Here is a 10,290-nt window from a genome sequence, read left to right on the forward strand (position 1 = left end):
GCAAAATCTTTTTTTTTTTTTTTTTTTTAACTTTCTTTGATTTAAACCACCTTCTACAGTACCTTCACCTCTCTGCTGAAATCAGGTCACCTCTACAAAAGGAAAACTCCTCAAGCCAGCAGACTTTTATCACACACATTTATATTTCCTCTTTGACTGACCAACTCTGGCTTCATGCACATTGACGGTAACCCTTTCAAAACCTATTAGTTTTCTCTTCTTTATAGCCTTCTCCTGCTTTCTCTTCACGCTTTGCAATCAACAAAGAGAAAGCTCCATAGGTAAAATAAAACGAAGCCTGCAAACCTGCTGAACTTCTACTGAGCAAGTGGCCACGCACACACTTACTCTATATACACACATGAATTTCCTCCCTGCTCTCTGTAATAAAAGCGACAATGTTGAGTAAGAGAAATATTTTATTTGACTACTAGTCTGGCATTTTTCCGTTAATTATGAGTGTTTTTATATGATTATCTTTAAGAGGATTCTTCCGTCCATACACACACTGTCAACACTTATACTCATTTTATTCAAAGTGACATTTGAGTGTTTTTGACACAGTTTCTATTAAAGTCAACAACTTAATGACCTAGATGTCAAACTGACGACAAGAAAAACTTTCTCATGAAATAATTTGAGTATTTAAGCTGACTTCCGAAAACTACACCCGGAATACCTCAACACCTCAGGCTCAATTAAACAGTGAGATCCCTGCGAGTCAGCTGCTGCCGGTGTGGGAAAAGGGATGTGAGGCAATGATCCATGATCTGTGTGTGTGTGTGTGTGTGTGTGTGTGTGTGTGTGTGTGTATGTGTGTGTGTGTCAGAGGGAGAAAGAGAGACAGAGAGACAGAGAGAGAGAGGGAGAGAGAGAGAGAGAGAGAGAGAGAGAGAGAGACAGAGACAGAGACAGAGACAGAGAGACAGAGAGAGTTGTGACTAAAGTGGGTGACAAACACTCATTTTCCGCCCTGATAGCCAGAGCAGTGGGAACTTCCTGTGGGCAGCACACTCACAGAGCAGTTAAAGCCCAGAGCCAGCCGTTACACAGGACCACTCACTAGTGTAGCAACATACACAATGTCTACCATCAATAGCTTTGCTCTTACATAACCCTTGATATATGTCTTACTGTACATGCAGAGACTTTGTAGATAAGACATATTAATATGAAGGACTAGTATGGAAGTGTCCTTTCTGTGTGTCCCATGTTGAAATACCATGGAAAAACATTTAATTTCAATGAATTTAAAGAAAAGTATGTCCAACATAGAGAGTTGGACTCAAGCCAGATTTAAGTCACAAAAATGAGGACTTGAGACTTGACTTGGCCCTCATAGCTGTAACGTGGAGTTGACTTGAAAGCAAAAATGTTATGTTAACAAATCAAAACGTCTCAAGTTTTGATCTGATAAAATCTCAGAGGAATGAAAAATAAATAGGACAGTGACAGACAGGCCTTGGAAGGCATACAAATTAAATTATTAGGCCTCTGGTACTCAGGTACTGCAGTGGCCGGTGCATACCACATAACCACAAAATCCACGGTTTGACTCCAGGTTGGGGGAACTTGTTGCATGTCATAGTCCTCTATCTGTCCCTGTCTTCCATGTCTCTCTATGAAGCCAAAAATTGTATCTTTAAAAAAATAGAATTTACACATCAAAATCACTTCACTTGTCATTCAATTGAACACTTTTGTTGCTCTGGGGATTTCTGTTGAGAAAAGAACCCAAGACTTGTATCTTAACTTGTCATTTTCTCATAAAGACATATAAAGACTTATTTAACAATAGACTTAGACACAAGACTTGACTTGGACAAGACTCTGGGTTTAAAAACATGTTTTTGCTGAAAGAGAGTGCTGGATGACAAAGTTACCCAGAACCTCTTGGGCCTCAGAGAGAAAGAACTTGAAGGGGGGCAAAGTTACCAAATAATGTGTAATTCCCAAAACGCTCGGCTGTCTGAATTGCTGTGGACAGAGTTTTGTAAGCTTGACTTGACTGTAAGAGCACATGGTGCCATTATATCATGAGCTGTCAAGTGTGTGTGTGTGTGTGTGTGTGTGTGTGTGTGTGTGTGTGTGTGTGTGTGCTTGTGTGTGTGTGTGTGTGTGTGTGTGTGTGTGTGTGTGTGTGTGGTGGTGTGGGATTGGGGGGGGTGTTGGTGATGGTGATGCCATTCTGGGTGTAGACAGGCCAGTTGAGAAAGGAGTGTAATCAGACACTGCTGCATAAAACTGGGATCACTGTGTCTAAAGATGTTAAACCTGGTTCTGATTTGGTCTTGAAATGATCTGCAGCACCACGAACACACACACACACACACACACACACACATACACAGATACACAACTTGCAAACTTGGAAGTTAACTGCTCCAAGTCCATGAGGGTAAATCAAAGTAAATCAACATCAACTCGTGATGATGACCAGCTTCCACGTCGTCCCAAGTAAGGACATGCACTCACTGCTGGCTTCCTGATATTCCCCGTAGTCTCTCACATGGTTGTCGACGTTCCAGCTCTTTGTTTGGGTGACATCATACAGTTACACACCGATTATGTTGTTGTGAATCCATAGAAACAACGTGGAACACAGCAAGGTATGGGAAAACTCTCCAGCAATCTCATGACAGCAAACTTCATATGAATTGCTTGAAAGAAAAACTTTGCTCAGCTTTCCACTTCTGTATATATTGTGTGTCTAGCTCTGCACCTCAGAAACTACATCAAAGAGAAGACACAGCGCCTTAACTGTATTATGTTGCTACATGTTCGACTCAGATGCCTTTTGAGGTTGAATAATTTGACTTCTTTGGAATCGTTTAGAATAGGTTGGTAATTCTCTGCCCTGCCAACAAAGTCAAGAAAAATAAAATCCCACGTCTAGACTTCTTTCATAACATGTTTGAACATGTTAATGACATAATGACACTGCACTCTTGGCTCTGTCTGTGTGTATAGATTTAGCTTCTCTCATTATTTATGTAAGAAAAGTATTTTTTTCCACAGATTTCATCTCTCCAGGCCTGCTGCTGCTGAATCACCAGTTGTTCCTCTAGTCCCAGATTCTCCACTCTTTCAGTCCTACAGCACTCTCAGGGGAACTCAGAGCCTTATATATTATACCTGAACCTATATGACTGTGCTGGGAGCCATGTTCTCTTCCAAAATGCACAGACACTCAGAAACTCATCTGTCAGACTGGGCTCTCACTCAGGACTTTGCACCTCTGGGACCACAGTCTGTATCTCTGTGTGTGCATGTGTGTGTGTGTGTGTGTGTGTGTGTGTGTGTGTGTATGTGTGCATCCATTGTTATTTAGGCCAAAGCTTGCCACATTCGTTCCATCATTTAAGGTGCACATTCACACACACACACTAACACACACACACACACACACACACACATTAAGCACAATGAATATGTGTTGGAGGGGGATGAGTTTGGAGCAACTTACAGGGGGACATGGTAAATCCATCACTTGTGTTTTTAAAGTCGGCAGTTGATGTGTTTGTGTTTCATGATATAAGGTACTCTCGTTCCACACACCCGCGCACGCACACACACACACACACACACACACACACACACACTGAGAGTTTCAAAAACCAGTCCAAAACTGAAAAAGAATGCTTTTTTGATGCAGACAGAGTAGCAGGTATTTTCCACTCCAGCTCTAGACAGATCCAGCTCTCTCTCTACTGGATGACCTGATGAAAGCACTGTGACCCAGTTAAATATGACTGATAAAAAACAGCCTGTGTCACTGCAGTCCACGATTCCATGCTTACTATACGGTATGTAGCCTACACTGAGGCAGCAAATTCTTTGGATGCCCATAATTATTCTGGCCTGCATTGCTGTCTTGTTCAGTCTGAGTGCAATACAGCTGAAGTCTTGAATTAGCAATTCCGTAATCAAACCACTGACTACTTATAAGGAGAAGTCCACCTGCTACTGGTTAAACATGGCTGGTCTATTTCTTGCCAAACATGACCAGAACACACTGTATTATTTTATATCATCGCTACCACTGGAAGGACTGATGTTTGGCTCAAATACATATTGGAACAGCTTTACTTTTTTGAGGAAGCAGCCAATAGCCAATAATAGGTAATTATTGTAATTTAACTGATTCCAAATGGAGCTTATGTATTTTACAAAATGTCAAACTATTCCTATGCTATTGTCCATTTCATCAAGAGAACAAAATACCAGTAGTTCCTTGAAGACTCTTGCTTATGACTGACAACTACTCTCACATTAAATAATACTCCTAACTTGCTTACTGTTAGATGGTTCTGAAATCTCCTTCTGGTTATTGCATTGATTCATTTCCTGCAATGCACACTTTAAAAAAAAAAAGAAAAAGAAAAATTCACAGAAAAAAACAAAACCCCCCGCCTTGCTGTCTGCTGCTGCTTTCCAAAGTCTCTCTCTGGAGTCTGTTCTTAAAATCCCATCTAACTCTCACATTTACACTCTGAACATTTTCTCCATAGCAGGTTAGCGCTGAAGATATTTTTTCCCACACACATGAAATGAACACATGGCATCTTCTGTTACTTTTCACCAATTTTTCTCTTGAATTCCTCTCCTGTTCTCCAAACTGGGACCAAATGTGCAAGGCGAGTAAACAGCACTGTTGGCTTCAATTTACAATTTCTGGATTTCTGAGGTCTGACTCAGGGCCATATTTTTGACCGGCATATACTAGAGATGTGTTAATTTGCCAATAGCATAGCCTTACGGGCAACGAAAAAATCTAAAATTAACGTACTTCCTCACATGACCACATGCAAAATCATTTGGCATCTCCAAGGATAAATACCTATCTAGTCACCCACTAGTCACTCCAAACAATTTAGACAAGAATAGCGGCTCTGTTTTGAGAGCAGCTTACTTAATGTCCAGTGCTGGAGAGGAGAGAGCGATGTAAAATCATAACTCATGACCACCCCAGTCACAGAGTCACAGAGGAGCAGTTATAACCCTGCTTAGACATACCTTAGGAAATGTGATTTAGAGTTATTAGCTAATGTGTATCATGGGACGCGCCAAAATGTGCGATGAATGTGTTATGCAGTGAGTCAAGCGCGGTTATAAGTAGAAGAATCACATGAGCAGGGTGTCATGGCTTTTCACAGGGAGTTAGGGGAAGTCCAACTCATTCCCCTCATCTTTTTTTTTTTTTTTCTTCTTTCCCTCACTCCTGTTGCTCCTTTCCTTCACCCCTCTCCTGTCCTTTTAGCTTCCACAGTTCAAAATTACAGCTTGGCAAAATATTTTCAAAGGAGTCAGATGTAAGTTTTCATACACTAAGCAGTCTGGCGTGTGTATCGTTTGTGTGTGTTACACTGCACAGTTCCCACCTGCGGGGCCCCAGGAACACTTTGTTGTCCAAGTTACTGTAATGTGCCTTTTCCTAACAAGCTGCAGAGGGGTGAAGTCATTACATGTGCCTGCTGGTCATTGTGTGAAGTCAAGGCCCTGAGAGGAACTATCAGCACCTTATACACATCTACTACTCTGAGAAACCTTTGAAGAAATGCCTATACAAACCCCACGGAGGAAAGTCTCACATCTTTATGACCTTCTAAGAGTGCAGTCAGAGCTTTGGTTAGTTAGCTGGGCGTGTGTGTGTGTGTGTGTGTGTGTGTGTGTGTGTGTGTGTGTGTGTGTGTGTGTGTGTGTGTGTTTGAGAGAGCCAGAGGGTGAATTGTCTGAGGATAAACACAGGAGGGGAGATATAGCTTCAGGGTGTAAGGGAAACCACTTACTCAGCAGTCTTCCAAACTTCAATCCCACACTCTCATCCTGACCCTCCTTTTTGAGTGATGTTCAGGAAGGAGCATTAGACATGGGCCAATATGCACTTGTTATTGTGTATATATAAAATACACACACATCTACACGTAGACACATCCACAGTGAGACACAGAGATTCGCAGGGCAGGTTGGCTAATGGGAAAGATAACAATCCTCTGGTCCAGAGTAAGAAAACAGACTCTTCTCTCTGGCGATGAGTTGCATAATGGCACTCAATAACCCGACGTCTGTAGAACGAACAGTCCACTCACAGAATGAAACCAGACAGAGACCCATAAAAAGTGTTGCTTAAGTATGATGTAGCACTTCAGACAATATTTTCTCTCCTCTCTTCATTCTCCTCACAAAGCTCCTATTTGTGTGTTCTCATCAGAAGGCGAGCACTACATTCCTGCATGCTCAGGCTCCATGTTGCCCCTCGTGCCCCCCCCCCCACAACAATCCACACATTATTGAGCCATTAGCCACCGACCTCTGGCTTTACCGGGCAGCTCGGACCTCTGATAGGCCGGATGAGAGCTCAGAGGATGAGATTGTGCAGATAACACAGTGGGAGCTTTGTGAGAAGAAACAAAAGCTGCGTTCAATTAAAAATCAGTTGAGAGTCTTTGGTGTCGTCCCTCTCTAAGTGGCTCTGGAAGTGTGCCAAATCGTTGGCATCCTGCGCTTAGAAACTCTCCTGGGTATAATTTATGAGTTTGGATGCTGAGCTTCCAGGTTTGCTTGGTGTCTATATCAGACACAACTCTTTTTGTCTTGCCAACTATGAAAATGACTAAGAGGTGTTGACACACAACAGTGTCTTAAGTGAGCATGTGTTCCTGTTAAAGAACTCTAATTAAATCTTTAGTAAATGACAAAGATGTATTAACCATGCCACATTGATTTAAGCCCTCAACCCTCAAGGGAAGTAAATCAATTTGGCATTTCTTTCACACATGAACAAGAATGTAAAAAAATGTTATATAGCACTGTTTGTTCACATAAGCTTCATTCTAAGCGTGGCAGAGTAAACTTCACTTCCTGACAGTCTCCAATGGGTGAAAGGGCATTTAGATCAGAGGTGAAAGGTTATGAGGTCACAATCTGAGCTTTTGGAGTCATCGCCATGGGAGCTTTAGAATCCCAATGGCTGAACTACTTCCTGTTGGCTCCTGAGCCTGTCTGAGAAGACAAGACAAAGAGAGAGAAAGAGAAAGAGATAATACGACTATATAAAATGATGTAAGAACATCCTTAAAACTTTCAAATGAATAATCAGTCAAAAAATGATTTACTTTAGCCCAAAGCTGAACTCAACCTTTGGCCAATCACTTTTAAACTTCCATTTCTTACTGCCAATAAACACGTAAATCACCTTTGAGGCAGAGTGAGAAATGAGTCAATGGTTCAGTTACATGGTTCCAATATATTCAATGAGTGTTTAGGGGGAAGTTACTAAAGATCTTATGCCAAACGTGGCCCTCTGCTTTAGCTCTGGTTTTCTGCAGGAAGGCACTTGTCAGCTTGGTCAAGTTGAACAGCATGAGTCAGTGAACTTGATGACACATCCCTTGCTTGGATACTTGAGAAGCAGATTGAGAATGAAGCTTTCCAGAACTGATGGGGCATTTGACTCCATTACGTGCGGGTGCTCTGTTTACATGTTTTGTCAAAAAATCAACCGAAGTTAATCTCTGTTTTTCTGCCTGTACCCCAAGGAAACAGTCTGGGGGTGCATGTGAGTGTGTGTTCACATGTTTGTGTATGTTTCAAGTATTCTCCTGTCATCATGTCAGGGAGACTTGCATGGGTCTCCCCTGCTTTGTCAGTGTTTACGTCCCACAGGAGGGAACACAGGTCAAAAGCTGTCAATGTGCTGATTCAGAGTCGTTCAGGTTCATCAGCACAGTCATGATTTCTCACTCTGGATGTCAATGATTCTCATTATTTTCTCACAGGATTGGAGGGTTGTCAAATGATAGTTAATGGAAATAGCAATGGTGACACAGAAGGAGCCTAGAAGTCAGAATTAGTGGTTTGATGTGATAGCAGCAGTGCTAAATACATTAACACAACCAGTTCTGGCTCTTGTTAAAATAAACTGCACACATACAGAGCTGCAAAGACTACAGCTTGCACTTAGAGGCTGATTTAGCTGCAGCACTGAGTAATGCTGACGATGAGCAGAGCACCATCCACTCATCACATACTAACTGAACATATAGTAAACAAGCTTTTGAGTTTCTCCTGCTTTGATTTGGTTTATATATTCTGTGTTTTTGTGTTGTGAAATGGAGGAGGATATTTGCTTTTACAGCATGAGTCACAGGGGAAAAAACAATAACCAAACACAAAACCTCAGTAAGGAAGTCCGAAGACGCAAATGAAACATTCCAGCGTAGGCTGTTTAATTGCACATTCTCATTTTGCTGCACTGCTGTTGCCAAAATGTTGAGATGTTTGGCAACCCCAATGATAGATTTCTCTGACCATTGGGTGGTGTTTCTGCATAATTGCTGCATAATCCTCCACGACTGTGTTTAGAAAGCACAGTCATTATAGGACTGAGAAAAAATCAGAACAAACTGTTGTTACAAAGCTTACAAATACTATAAAAACTAAATCAAACTTAAAGTGCCGGCCTGATCACAAAAAATCCTGCTCTCTCTGGTTGGTGCTTTCAACTCACAGCAAGGAGGTCCTGGTTTGACCTCCATCAGGGCTGTCTGGGGCCTTTTGGGGTGATTTTGCATATTCTCTCTGTGTTCACATTTCTGCTGGGTTTTCTGGTTTCCCAAAAATCTGAAACATGCAAATCAGGTAGTAAAAACTCCCAGCAGTAACAATGAGCAGGGCCGGGGGGCTCAAAACTGTAGAGATGGTCACTGGAGTTTAAATGGGTTTAAAGGCAGAGGATAAATTTAACTTGAGATGTGAACATGTGACTAGTATGCTCACATTTGTGCACATATACTGTAGCTAAATATGAATGCTTGTGTGCGTGTGTAGATGTATTGCTGTGCTCTTGTCTTGCCCAGCAGGAACCTCTCTCATTTAAATATGATCAGTCACAGATGCCAGAGAGAAATAGAACAGAAATTACAGAGTTTAGGCATGTTTCAGATGTGCCTGGATATTGCTCCTATTTGTCAAAGATTTATGACTTTTGGAATTTTGTGTGGATCCAGAACCTTCCAAAAAAATTGTACTTTTCCTTAACCTCTTTAATTCAGTGATACCAGATGTAAGACCTGAAAAGTATTCAAGTTCGAATTATTTAGTAGTTAAGGAGTTCAACTTTGCCCTGGGTAAATGAAGTCACAGATCATTTAAATATTCCCAACTCTCATCCCATATCCTTGTCACAACTCAGCATTACCCAGAACAAGCCATAACAGCCACATTAATGTTAACACGACATGGATGGCATTAATACTAATTATTCCAAGACGTCGTAAAGAAATTACTAAGGCCACATACCAAGAAATGCCTCATGGACTGAATTCATGTTTAAAAGCACTGTATATTTATGAAGTTTAAATAAGGATGCAGGGAAACTGCTTCCTGCACTAATTTTGAGCAGACGCCACTCTGACTCACACACCAGCGTTCCAGTCATGCTGCTCTCTGTGGTTATTGACAGGTGCAGGCAAACACGCACATGCACACCCTGTCCAATTCAGCAAGCTCAGCTGTTGCAGATATGCCCGAAGCTAAGGCATGCCAGTCAACCCAGTTAGATTCAGGAAGGCATCCCAGTCCTCCAAGTCACTCTCGGATTGCTCCCCTCTTGGGGGGGTGGGGTTTTAGTCAGCTTAGCCACCAAACCCCACTCTGACCTAGGTGGAAATGGGTCATCAATAATCACAAATCCCCCATCACTAAGAGGAATCCAGGGTCCATGCATGCGTAATGAAGACCGTCAGACACACCCATTCCCCTCATCTGCTCCCTCTGTCTTATGAGTGTAATGGCAACAATGTGTGGTTGAATGAGAGGAGGGGCCCTGGACTCGGGGTCAGGCCCAGAGGCGCAGAAGTGTCTTAACTCTTTTTATGAGTCACCCCATGAAAAAAAATCAGACCGTGACTGTTTTGTACTGACGCATTACAAAAGCATCTTTGCTACTCACGTCACAAACATATCAGCAGATCCGTGGCTGGCATTCAGAGGCTGATTTTAAATGTAGTGTGACATTATATCCAGGTGGATTGATTCTGACAGCGGTAAGCAGAGATAGTACAGCTCCGGGATAGCAATGTTACATGTGCCAGGCATGCATGCCTTCTCCTCTTACAACTGGGCCCAGGTTCAATAATGCAGGCAATGCTTTGATCCAGAAACATGGGTGCTATAAATGATAGTGACAACGGCTCGCCCAAATCCTGCCAACCCTTGGCACTGCCAGGTACATGCATCAGCTACCAGTGATGTATCACTACACACCTGTCTCTCTGCTCATTGACTGAA

This window comes from Scomber japonicus, chromosome 7 (genome assembly GCF_027409825.1).
Source record: "Scomber japonicus isolate fScoJap1 chromosome 7, fScoJap1.pri, whole genome shotgun sequence".
NCBI classification, from domain to species: Eukaryota; Metazoa; Chordata; class Actinopteri; order Scombriformes; family Scombridae; genus Scomber; species Scomber japonicus.